The following is a 14,264-nucleotide window of genomic DNA, read 5'->3' as shown; positions in this document are numbered from 1 at the left end:
CGCTATGGGTAACGAAGATGAACATTGCCAAACAGTAATACCAGCAGGAAACCAAGAAAAAAAAGTAGTCGCCTGAAACGAACAGATAAATAACCAAAGCGTAAAGATACAGTACTTGTTCCCTGCACTGTGGGAGGAAACAAAAGACAAAAAAACGGACATAGAAGAAAGATTCATCACTAGCGCGCAATCGTTTTGTAAGGACAATCCAAGTAACAAATTAAAAGCAATGGGTGAGACGTAAGTCCACAAAGTGTACAAAACAGGTTTTGGAGGCTTAACCTCAAAAGGGAGGGTGGTGTGGGGCAACACATTCCAAAGAGTGGGATGGGAAGGGTTCAGCAAGAAGGTCCTGCATCCACCTTTACTTTTTCTCACTAATTTGCACAACATGCGGATGAAGGGATCTGTGGTTAATCATCAAGCTCACAACAAGCTGCTGAGACTTTACAGTTCTGAATAAGGGACAACTCTGGTGCCACACCTCAATAAACAGAAAGCCACCGTAAGGAGGGATGCCCGCTGTGTCATTTTTGCTTCAGCATCCAACCAGGTCTTGCCATGCAAATGCAGTGAAGGTGCTTCAATTTGGCACCCCAAAAAGAATGGAGGGATTGCACCCAAAACACCACAGAGCACAAGAAAAGGAAAGCGGGGACAGCAATTAACACAGACCAGAGTCCCAGCCTAAGGCTCTGACGGAGCACTTTAGGCTACCAGAAAGCACAGCTGACTTTTTGCCTGTCCTCACATGAGAATGATGATGGCAAAAACCTAAACTCTTGGACCCCGAACACAAGCACGCTTGTGGTAACAGACTGCAACACCTTGTGTGGCCCTGCTTGGCTTGATAAATTTAGAGTTGCGCAAGGCAGTGCAAATCGCTTCCTTGCGTTATTCTGCCCCAGGGAGGTGTTCTATGGGTGGTGCGTGGTGTTACCTTTCATCCAGTCATGGATGTAGCGCATTCCCAGATTTACCATTAGTGGCATACCTGGGAATGCGATTCAGAAAAGGGGGTGGTGATGAACAGAGTGTCTGAATTAAGCAGACCACTCTTACCCAGTCCAAAGATCAGGGCTTGATCCATCACCGTTATTTAGCTCACTGCCCCATCTCAGCTCAAAACCTGGCTATATGCAAATTAGTCTGTCCCTGGCCCAGTGCATCATGGGAACAGGGCAGACCAAACTACCAAGCCAATTCTTCACCAGAAAGGAGACAAGCTACCGGGGACCGGTTTCTCGCATTTCAGCCTCGTCGGCCCGTCTTGCTTGTACCCTGATGGAGCAGTGAGCAAGGGACTCATGTCTGAGTATACCCTGCCACACCTATAGTGGCCAAAAACGATTCAGAAAAGGGGGTGGTGATGAACAGAGTGTCTGAATTAAGCAGACCACTCTTACCCAGTCCAAAGATCAGGGCTTGATCCATCACCGTTATTTAGCTCACTGCCCCATCCCAGCTCAGAACCTGGCTATATGCAAATTAGTCTGTCCCTGGCCCAGTGCATCATGGGAACTGGGCAGACCAAACTACCAAGCCAATTCTTCACCAGAAAGGAGACAAGCTACCGGGGACCGGTTTCTGGCATTTCAGCCTCGTCGGCCCGGCTTGCTTGAATCCTGATGGAGCAGTGAGCAAGGGACTCATGTCTGAGTATACCCTGCCACACCTATAGTGGCCAAAAACGATTCAGAAAAGGGGGTGGTCTGCTTAATTCAGGCACTCTGTTCATCACCACCCCCTTTTCTGAATCATTTTGTCCACCATAAGCGTGGAAGGGTATACTCAGATGTGAGTCCCTTGCTCATTGCACCATCAGGATTCAAGCAAGCCGGGCCGACGAGGCTGAAATGGCAGAAATCGGTCCCCGGTAGCTTGTTTCCTTCCCAGTATAAGAATTGGCTTGGTAGTTTGGTTTGCCCTGTTCCCATCATGCACTGGGACAGGAACAGACTAATTTGCATATAGACAAGTTCTGAGCTGGGATGGTGCAGTGAGCTAAAAAACGGTGATGGATCAAGCCCTGATCTTTGGACTGGGTAAGAGTGGTCTGCTTAATTCAGGCACTCTGTTCATCACCACCCCCTTTTCTGAATCATTTTGTCCACCATAAGCGTGGAAGGGTATACTCAGATGTGAGTCCCTTGCTCATTGCACCATCAGGATTCTAGCAAGCCGGGCCGACGAGGCTGAAATGCCAGAAACCGGTCCCCGGTAGCTTGTTTCCTTCCCAGTATAAGAATTGGCTTGGTAGTTTGGTTTGCCCTGTTCCCATCATGCACTGGGACAGGAACAGAATAATTTGCATATAGCCAAGTTCTGAGCTGGGATGGTGCAGTGAGCTAAAAAACGGTGATGGATCAAGCCCTGATCTTTGGACTGGGTAAGAGTGGTCTGCTTAATTCAGGCACTCTGTTCATCACCACCCCCTTTTCTGAATCATTTTGTCCACCATAAGCGTGGAAGGGTATACTCAGATGTGAGTCCCTTGCTCATTGCACCATCAGGATTCAAGCAAGCCGGGACCGACGAGGCTGAAATGCCAGAAACCGGTCCCCGGTAGCTTGTTTCCTTCCCAGTATAAGAATTGGCTTGGTAGTTTGGGTTGCCCTGCTCCCATCATGCACTGGGACAGGAACAGACTAATTTGCATATAGCCAAGTTCTGAGCTGGGATGGTGCAGTGAGCTAAAAAAACGGTGATGGATCAAGCCCTGATCTTTGGACTGGGTAAGAGTGGTCTGCTTAATTCAGGCACTCTGTTCATCACCACCCCCTTTTCTGAATCATTTTGTCCACCATAAGCGTGGAAGGGTATACTCAGATGTGAGTCCCTTGCTCATTGCACCATCAGGATTCAAGCAAGCCGGGCCGACGAGGCTGAAATGCCAGAAACCGGTCCCCGGTAGCTTGTTTCCTTCCCAGTATAAGAATTGGCTTGGTAGTTTGGTTTGCCCTGTTCCCATCATGCACTGGGACAGGAACAGACTAATTTGCATATAGCCAAGTTCTGAGCTGGGATGGTGCAGTGAGCTAAAAAATGGTGATGGATCAAGCCCTGATCTTTGGACTGGGTAAGAGTGGTCTGCTTAATTCAGGCACTCTGTTCATCACCACCCCCTTTTCTGAATCATTTTGTCTACCATAAGCGTGGAAGGGTATACTCAGATGTGAGTCCCTTGCTCATTGCACCATCAGGATTCAAGCAAGCCGGGCCGACGAGGCTGAAATGCCAGAAACCGGTCCCCGGTAGCTTGTTTCCTTCCCAGTATAAGAATTGGCTTGGTAGTTTGGTTTGCCCTGTTCCCATCATGCACTGGGACAGGAACAGACTAATTTGCATATAGCCAAGTTCTGAGCTGGGATGGTGCAGTGAGCTAAAAAACGGTGATGGATCAAGCCCTGATCTTTGGACTGGGTAAGAGTGGTCTGCTTAATTCAGGCACTCTGTTCATCACCACCCCCTTTTCTGAATCATTTTGTCCACCATAAGCGTGTAAGGGTATACTCAGATGTGAGTCCCTTGCTCATTGCACCATCAGGATTCAAGCAAGCTGGGCCGACGAGGCTGAAATGCCAGAAACCGGTCCCCGGTAGCTTGTTTCCTTCCCAGTATAAGAATTGGCTTGGTAGTTTGGTTTGCCCTGTTCCCATCATGCACTGGGACAGGAACAGACTAATTTGCATATAGCCAAGTTCTGAGCTGGGATGGTGCAGTGAGCTAAAAAACGGTGATGGATCAAGCCCTGATCTTTGGACTGGGTAAGAGTGGTCTGCTTAATTCAGGCACTCTGTTCATCAACACCCCCTTTTCTGAATCATTTTGTCCACCATAAGCGTGGAAGGGTATACTCAGATGTGAGTCCCTTGCTCATTGCACCATCAGGATTCAAGCAAGCCGGGCCGACGAGGCTGAAATGCCAGAAACCGGTCCCCGGTAGCTTGTTTCCTTCCCAGTATAAGAATTGGCTTGGTAGTTTGGTTTGCCCTGTTCCCATCATGCACTGGGACAGGAACAGACTAATTTGCATATAGCCAAGTTCTGAGCTGGGATGGTGCAGTGAGCTAAAAACGGTGATGGATCAAGCCCTGATCTTTGGACTGGGTAAGAGTGGTCTGCTTAATTCAGGCACTCTGTTCATCACCACCCACTTTTCTGAATCATACCTGGGAATGCATCAAAACGCTATGCCTCCCCAGGTGAGACATAAGGAGAAATATCTTTATTTCTCCTAATTTTTCAAAGCTTATTTTCTCAATCTGTAATTATAAAGTTGCTAAATAGGTATTTTGGGTTAGTAATGAAGTCTTTATCAATAGAGAAAACTCCAACTTCCTGTGTTCACTTTTATTTTCATATTTTGCATTTCTTCCAACCACGCACTCTTAACAAATAATGCCTACAAATACAGGCAATATGTGACTCCTAGTCCTTGTAACCATGTTTGTCTTATGTAACTTTTCCTATACATTTATTTACACACTTGAATGATTTTTTTTTTTGCTGTATAATGTGTCTGAAGGAGATCAAAAACGCTCCAACACCCTGCATTGGGATGAGTAGAACTATAAAAGAATTAAATAAAAATAATTGCTATTTAAATCTTTATTTGTGTAATTATTCATTCAGACAGATACACATGTGCATGCATATCTCTTACAGGGGTTGGTCAAAGTCAAAAACTTGCCTCCAAATCCCAGTTTCTCTTAAATATTGCAGATCGATCAACTCCTAAAACATTTCACAGTGTGAGGAGGGGCAGAGCTTAGTGTCAAGCAAAACTGGAAGTGAATGATAGAACCCTCACTGCCTGTAGGTTGCTGCTCGGAGCAGAAAGCAGGCAACATGCGGGCACTGCAGAAGGTGTCCTGGAGTTGGCAGATTACTCTGGGAAAAAATCACCATATTTCACTTGTGCCAGCCTGGATCCATCTCAATAATAGGTGCTGAACCCCCTTCGTTTCCAGCACTGATTGACACCAATCCCATCACAAGCCCTCATTTCCAGCTTTGTCTGCCACCTATCTCCACGCAATCTCTGATTATTCACATTAGTCTGAGAAGGCTGGTTATATTTAGCATAGGTAGACAATATAAGCTCTTCAGAAGGAGTTTGGTAAGTACCTGGAATTGCCATGGTGCCCTAATGACTCACAGGATGTACAGTCCATCCTAACCGACCCTTAATCTTCTAAATTGGATCAGAATCTTAGCACAGAAAAGACAGGCTACCAAACATAAGCATTGACACCTGACCTCCTTGTCACTGATGCATAGTTTAGAAAGGCCACTCCCTCATGAAGGCCATTAATCAAAGACTCAGTGAAAAAGTGCAGTAAATGAATGCATGAATAACACTGAGGACACACACTTAGATGGGATGCCTAGTTAACTGTCTGCTGCTATGGCCAATGAATACTCCTGACACCACCCTGGTGGGGTGCACAGCAAGAGAGGTTTCCTCACTTAAGTAGATTTTGAATGGAAATACACATGTAGAGTCCTGTAGGAAGATGGAGACGAGAAGGAGTAACAGAATGTGCTTATGCAAGTTCATCATCTCATAAACCACCATCCTGCAAACAATTGACTCGTTAAGACGCTGCATCATTCACTGCTCAACAGAAATGAATAATGGAAGACCCTGTGTTGTTCTAGAACCTGGAGGAGTAATTGTAACAGTATGCATCCTCACTCCTGACAGCAATAGTTTCTTCTACTAATATTTGATATTGCAAATAAAATACATTTCTGATGGTTGATGCCGTAAAAACAAGAACATAAGTAAAACTGTGTGCTTGAAATACAATAGTTACTTTCAGAGATTTTTCTGATGGGGAAAGTCTCATATCCACCTAAAGTAAAAGTTGTAAAGTACCGTTATGCTGAGAAGAACAAGTTACTTAGCTTTGGTAATGCTCTTTCTGGGGGATTCTCTAGATAACTACAGATTACTCACCTTTTGAATTCTCTCAGGTGCCAGACTGGATCCAGACCTTTTCCAGCAGGCGGCACACCTGCACAATGACAATGGTTTCCTTAATAACTCTTCTGAACCCTCAAGCAAGGCTCAGCCATAATAGAATGCAAACCTGACAGTGTGCTAAACCTAACTTGTGACCTTTTGGGAATTCTGAAAGTCCACTCTGGAGAATGGGTGGGAGAGAGGGTGGTAAGATATCAGTGGTTAGGTAGAGTATCCACCAGAAACCAAAGGTAAGTAACTTGTTCTTGTGATGAATACTAATAACCATAGATTCCTCACCTTTTCAATAGATACCAAAGGAGGAGGGTCTGAGAAATGGAATTTACACCATGAATTCTGCAGAACTCAGCAGGTAAAAAGGGCCTCTCTGCAAGCTTGAGTGTCAATGCAATAATACTGAGTGTAGGAATGAATGTATTCTTACATGGTCATGTGGCAGATTGAACACCTGACCTGCTGCCAGTATTGTTTAAACTTTTTTCCCGGTAGAATGGGCCCAAAGGCCCCTAGGAGGATACTGCCTGGCCAGGGAATGGCATGTTTTTATGCACATTATGATCCATCTGGAGAAAGTCCACTTTTGAATAGCCCTTCTCGTTCTTAGCCCGAGCAAAACCATTGCAAGTTGGTCATTCTCCAGGTGAGCCTTGATGAATGTGATGTAAAAGTAAGCGCTCTTTTCTGGTACAACCAGTGAAGCCTCTCCTCCTTAAAGGGAAGTAGTGGAGAGAAAATAGAAGCAAGTGGGATGAATTGTCTCTCGTGGAAGGGTGACACCACTTTTAACACAGGGAATGCATAAATTCGAAGCACCAACTTGCCAGGGAACAAGCTGGTATACGGAGGTTGCAATGACAGCGCCTGAAGCTCACGAACAAGTAATAGCAAATATGAATACTAATTTAATGGTCGGCAATCTCTGGGAACATCAGACCACTGACTCAATAGACATGCACATCAAGAACTGAAGGACCAAGTTAAGGTCCCACTGAAGCCTAAAGAAGGATGTGGGAGAGAATATATACAGTTAATTCATCTTTAAAAAAAACCATTAACAAAGATAACTTGAATAACAAAGGTTGGGCAAGCAAAAGCAGGAAAGATGAAAGACCAGTCAAATTAACCTTGATTGTGCCCACAGCAAAGTCTTGCTTGGTCAGTGACAAAACAAACATCAGAACATCTGATAATGGAGCCTGAGGAGCATCAACTGGAATGTCTCCACACCAGGCCACGAACTTCACAAACAACCAGAATAAATGAATTTGGTAGATGGGCGCTGAACCACAGGAATAACATCCACAACTTTTATAGGCAGATCACTTCCACTCAGCAGCTTCCGCTCAATCTCTGCACATGATGGTGTAGATTCTGGTGATTCGGCTGCAGAAACCTGCCCTGTTGCTGGGATAGAAGGCCCCCCATAGAGGTAAACAGAGCAGAGGCCCAATTTGGGCACATCAGGATGACCTGGGTTTGGTTAATTATGACCTTTTTCAGAACTCGGGGCAGAAGAAGCAACGGTTGGAAGTTACACGGGAGATCGGACCCCCCACTGCAGGCAGAATGACTCCTAGGGACTGTAAGGAAGAATTTACAGCGTGCAGTAATCGCAGCACTGCACATTCTTGGCAGTAGCTCCAGCTGCTGGCATCATTCGTGATCTGCCTGATGACACATATTGAGATGAACCCCCATAACACTGAAATAGCCTATCTGAAAGATCCTCTGAAGTCGAGCAATTGCAAGAGTGTCAGCGCCTCCTGCCAAAACACTGCAAGACCACCCTGCTTGTTGCAGTACCACATGGCAGTTATTTTGTCAGTCATGGCTTGGATCGACTTACCACTGGATGGGAGAAAAACCTTCACGGCCAACAGAAAGGCATGAAACCCTTAAAGATTGCTATGGTGTGGTGCTATGGCTTCATGGGGGACCAAAGGTCCCTGACACCCACCTCCTCCAGGGGATCATTCTATACCAAATATGATGGATACATTACTACTGTGAGCTCTGGGTAGGGAAAACAGCCTGCCACAGGCCAGGATGGCTTCTGTCACCCCAGCCCCCTTTGAAGGTCACAGACTGCTTCTTCTGAAATACAGATGTTTTCCAGGAAGCAACCAGAGTCTTGGCCAACTACAGTTGGAGGTTCTACTGCAGAACACACAGGCCCAATGATCACAGGGAACTAGCAGGATACACAAGGCCAAAAAATATCAGAACCATCCATGCCGCAACCAAGGAGCAAGCCAGAAACATTGGGATCATAAACTGAATGTTCCGGACGTGCTGCAGAGGTGCAAAGGCTTTCAAAACCACCATGCAGGTCGGTATTTTGGCTTGGTGATGGAGAATCACAAATGGCTGCAGGATGGCAGTTGTCTGGAGGTGGTCTGCGACTTAGTGCAGCAAGCTTGCCTTCAAGACCCATTCATCGAGGTACAGGAATATGTGTCCCTGTCCTGTGAAAATGGGCTGCAACCACGGCCTTCATCTTCGTGAACACCTACGTGGGATGAGGTGAGGTCGTATGGTGGTATGGTGCTGGAGGTGCACATTAAAGTACACAACCTGCAAGTTCAATGGCACCTTACAGTCCCACAGCGAGGATTTGGGCCAATGTCCACATCTTGAACTTGTTCTTCCCAGGGAAAATTTTCAGAAACCAAAAGTCTCAAATCAGCTTGACCCATCCGTCCTTTTTGGGCACCAAAAAGGACTAGAAGTAACACCCCCAACCTATCTCTGCGTTGGGGACTCTCACTATGGCCCTTTGTCCAGCAGTGATTGAACATCCTGGGAAAGGATTAAAAGTGTGATTTGCAAGTGGCACATGAGGAGGACTGGATGTTTAGAGGAGGAGGTAATTGCACCCCCGCTGGGCAGAAAAAAACAAATTCTGTTCCCTACCGGTCCTGCATGGCCTAGAGAGGAGGAATCGAGCAGCAGGGCTGCAGTCGTGGTACGTGACAAAGAGGAAAAGGACTGATGTCCTTGCTGGTGACCACAGTTTCTGCCATCACATCCTCTGGAGCTAAAAAAAAAAAGGCTATACTGGTTGCTGCAAGTTTTGAAGGGAGCCTTCAATAGTATAATTTATATTTTCGTTAATGTTGGTGGAATTGATGGACTGAAGATAGCAAGCCTAAGTAGCAGATCTAGCTTGGCTGTCTTTGATGCGATTCTACACAGGATCAGCTTTGTCAGCCATCGTATGATATGATACCCGAGTGTCCTCAGAAAAACGTGGCGTTAATCCAGGTATCATGCGAAGAGTGAGACCTATACAATCCATAGTACCTAGACCTGCTCCTAGCATATACTTAGATGCATCCTGTCCGTCTTGAATTGTTTAAGCTAAAGTATTTCTGAATTCCTCAGGAAAGGCAGTTAAGATCTTGCTGACTATATACCAGATGATCACACATACAGTTTCCCAGCAGGCATTCATCATTCAGGGGGACACAAAGCCAGAGTGAGACCCTCTCCCTGAATCAGTTTATGCACTTCGATTCCCTATCTGGCAGCAGAGCCGTAGGAAATGCTTTGGGGATGACCATGCTGGAAAAAGCCTTAAATACCTAGTTCTCACGAGTTGGGTTGTTAGTCAGAAAGTCTTGACAGCTCGCCGCAGGGCAACTTACTGGAGGAAATGAGCATGGCTTGGACTGGCAATGTCTCTGTCAAACCTTTGTTAAAGGGCAGCCAGATTTCAGAAGTGACAGGCTCAGACTACAAGACCCTCCTCCCCCTCATTAGTTTTGCTTTTGTCTCTGCAACACTTCTGTGGCCTAGCGCAATAACATCACAAAGGAAGCACTCTTTTCAATTGATGCCAAATATCCTGGCCACTGGCACTCTGCAAATCTAAACAGAGGCAACATTAGTATGGCCAAGGGGAGTAAGTTACCTGTCGCCTCATCATTGCCATCATGTGGTTAGTTTTGAAGGACCAAGAGAGCATCCAAATCCAATCCAAACAGCGTCTGTAGCGTTCAACTGTACTGCTGTTAAAGGAGTGTAACTGCCTTAAAATCCTTAGTCGTGAACTGTGTTTTGGTTTTCTCATAGTGAGTCATGGGACGAGCACAGGCAGATGTCTGATCTAGATCCGAAACAGGCATCACTGAGCAGAGGCCAGCACCAGAACTGAAAGGACCTGTATAGTGCAGTTGGAAGTATGAGCCGGCACTGGCAGCGGGCCAGGCAGGGGCCCAAATGGGTCAATTCTGTTGTTGTAAAGCTTTTATTCGACATTTTGCCATAAAGCCAACACATATAAAATACATTTAAACATGATTCTTAAAAACAAAAACAAGATTACATTTTTTAGAAAAATACAGAATAAACGAATGTACAGTCCCCAATCCAAGTCAAGTTGTTTACAATTCATAATAGGTTATTTGCAATTCATAGTAAAATACATTACATTTTCGCCTCAAGGAGATTTACAGACCTACTATTAAAAACAGCTATATACAATCTATAAATAATTAAAAAGCCAGTATTAAAAAGAAGCTTTGTATCTATGTTTTAAGACCATGCTTTTTTCTTATCAAGCAGATACTATGAAAGAATCGACTGACTCCAAAGATTATCAGGCGAATAGTCGAAGATCTAAGTAATCTTTCTGCCTCTTTATATGAACGTATGCCCAAGTTTTTACAAAGGGGTTTGATCCATTTTGTACGTTGTAATCTATACAATGGGCAAAAAAAAAGGATATGTGCCTCATCTTCCTTTTGTTTCAGGTCACACAGTTTACAGTGTGAATCATACCTATTGGGATTAGAATTTCCCCACCGGCAAGTATTAGCGTTTATTTGTAGGACCCCGTACCTATATTGAAGATACATGGTTTTAGCCAGAGGTGGTTCCACTTCGTCCATAAATTGCTCGAATATGGGGATATCCTTAAATTGCAAAAACTTGATTGTTAGTGAACCAGTGGCACGTTCATGTATGTTAGTGTTCATATAATACCAGAAAGCAAGTTTTACCTGGTCTTTACAGTTTGGTTGCATAGATGTTGGGTTTTTCCAGAAGTGTGAGAGACCTATTTTAGTAAGCCATACAGATATATGTCTCAGCCACTTAATTAAGTTGTATGTGTCTAATTCCATGATTTCCATCAGTCCCGCTCTATAGTCTGCAAGTTCCGGGGTAGACCATAATCTTACCCAATAGATCAATGGCCTCAACCAACACAAGTAGTCTGTACGTTTTAGGTTAGTGTCTAGAAAGACAGGAACTAAAGGTGTTCTTGTTGGTAGCCTTAACAAACGCCTACAAAACACATTTTCCTCGAAATGGAATGTTTGATTTGAATAAGGCCCCCAAATCTCGGCGCCATATAAGGCCGCAGATTGTGCTTTAGCTTTAAACACTTCGATCGCAGGTGTTATAGCTTTTGAAGTACTCCCTCCATGGATTTTAAAAATAGGGAGGGAGTTGTGTTTTAGTGTCAGTCTGCTTTTTTCAAGCTGGTTTAACCAGGACAATTTACTATCAAACCTAATACCCAGGTAATCAAAGGATTCCACGTACTCCAGTTTTGTGTTGTTTAGTGCCAAATTTTTCCTAAAAGATTTTGGGGGATTAATAGCCATGTATTTAGTTTTAGTTGAATTGATTTCTAACCCCTTCTTTTTGCAATAACTATCGAATTGATTTATTAAATTTTGTAATCCTTTGGGTGTTTGGGATATTAAAATGGTGTCGTCTGCAAAAAGCAGCGCTGTAATTGCCTCATTGCATAATTTGGGGGAGTCATGGTTACATTGTGCCAGGTAGGGGGGGATATCATTTACGAATAAGGAAAAAAGGGTCGGGGCCAGCACGCACCCTTGCCTTACCCCCCGTCTAACTGGGATTGCTTGGGTGAGTTCACCATTTCTTCCCCAGCTTATTTTTGCAAAATTATCAGTATGGAGTTTTATAAGGTTAGACAGCAGTTCTTCCGGGACACCCATGTTCCTTAAGGTATTCCATAGCAGGGGACGAGGGACAAGATCAAACGCTGAGCGTAGATCCATGAATGCTACATATATACTGCACTTCTTTATTTGGACATATTTCCAACAAATACACATAAACCTATGTACTTGATCTACAGTACTTGTCCTAATTCTAAAGCCTGCTTGATATTTTGAGAGGATTTTAGTTTCCTCTACCCAATCTAAAAGACGATTTAAAATATGTCTGGCAAAGATTTTTTGTAATATGTCTATTAAACTTATCGGTCTGTAGTTCTTTTTTATAAATGGCGACTATTTCCGCCCCCTTCCATGATTCCGGGATCGGAGTACCAAGCAAAATGGAATTGCACAAAAAATTTATGTAGGGGCACCATACATCGATGTTATGAATGAACAGATCGCCTGGTAATTTATCAGGGCCTGGCGCCTTACCCGCCTTAACTGCCTTTATTGCACACAGTGTCTCTTTAATGGTAAATTTTTCCGGATTAGGGTAAGAGGGAGGGGATCCGATGCAGGTGTCATCTGGGAGCACCTCGATTACATCATATAATTTGAAGAAGTGGTCATACCAGATTTTTTCATCTAGAAAGAAATCTCTATTGGAGCTCCCCGATTTATCATTTTTTGTTATCAGGCTCCAAAAGGTACATTGATCATGCTTCCTAGCAGCGTTTAAAAGATCTTCCCAGATTGAGTCGTCCCACTCTTTTTTTGCTCTAGAGAGGAGATTTTTATATTCAATTCTACACTCTCTTACCCTCTTCTGATCTTTAGACTTTACGGCTTTAATTAGGTTACCTTTGGCTAGACGACACTGTTTATTGTACCACGGTGTCTCCAGTTCCAATTGCCGTTTTATATTGCCTTTACTATTGCTACAAGTTTTACTCAGAAGGGGGATTAATTCCTCTACTAAATGATAGTGCATTTTGAAGACTTCGTGGGATCCCATAGGCAGATTTTTGTGTGAGGAAACAGTGTTTGAAAAGATATTATAAATACCTATAAGTATATCCTCTTTTGCCAGGATATGTGGCCATTTTATGGCTTTCCTATTATTTGAAACCTCAACCTCCCCCACCACATTGTTTGATTCCGGTCCACTGTCTAATGATAGGAACGGTTTAGAAAGTAGCCCTACCTGTAGAGGGAAGTGATCACTTTCTGATCTGTTCACAACAGAAAAGGTCAACAGCAAATGCCACAAGTTAGTAGTGATCAATACAAAATCAATTAGTGATGTGGAGTTCCCTTTACTATAAGTATAGTTAGATGGCTTATCTGGTTCCAATCTACCGTTGCAAGCCCTTAAATTGTGAGATACCGTCAGCTCATAAATCTGCATAACTGCCACTGAGCTTTTAACTGCTTTTATACTGTCTAGGCGAGGTATGTCGTGGGCCCTATCCTCATTTTCTATTGACAGTTAAAATCCCCGCCTATAATTGTTTTGGAATTCTGCTCTAAGGTGCTCAGGTACAAACTTAGCTGTTCCACAACTATTGATTCCTTTTTCTGTGGATTTGGTCTATTATAGATATTTATCAAATAGATGTCCCCGATATCCTTCGTGGTGATCTTCACCCCGAGCAAGTCTTTTGAACCAATGTTACAAGGTGATATAACAACATTCAGACATATTTTTATCCAAATTAACAAGCCCCCTGAGGGTCTACCTCTTACAGACGCAATAGCCCCACAGTAAAATGCTTTATATCCAAGTCTGTGCACCATGTTAATTGCCCATGTTTCTTGTAGAAGAATAATATCATACTCTTCCATAAAGGTGCTCCAATTCCTATCGCACAAGTTTCTAGACAACCCTGCAATGTTCCATGACAAGATTTTTATATCACGATTTAAATTGCATGATGCTGAGGTACTGGGGCAAATACTACCCGCACTAGGTATGCCTAATATTATCCCTTCATTTGAGTCATCTGAAGACTCGTGGGGAGATGTAAAATCCTGCAACTCATTGGATACCACTAATGACCTGTCTATAACATGTACATGGCTACTATTCACTGTATCCCCTCCTTGATGGTCTTCGAGGGGGCTAATGGGCAAAGCTCTAGCCTGTATAGTTCCGGGGTTATCAGATATAGGAAGCATTACACAAATATTTACAGGTAATTTTACACAAGGGTTCCCTGTGTGACTATTAGACAAGGAGGGTAAAGGCCCAAGTCGGCCACTTTTTCCTTCTTGTCAATTGCCCCACCATGACCAATTTGTATCCCCATCCATGTTTCCAGGGAACATTCTTCCTACTGGGGTTGGAGGAT

The sequence above is a fragment of the Lissotriton helveticus genome, chromosome 9 (genome assembly GCF_964261635.1).
Source record: "Lissotriton helveticus chromosome 9, aLisHel1.1, whole genome shotgun sequence".
Taxonomy (NCBI): Eukaryota; Metazoa; Chordata; class Amphibia; order Caudata; family Salamandridae; genus Lissotriton; species Lissotriton helveticus.
Note: the sequence above shows the minus strand (reverse complement) of the source record.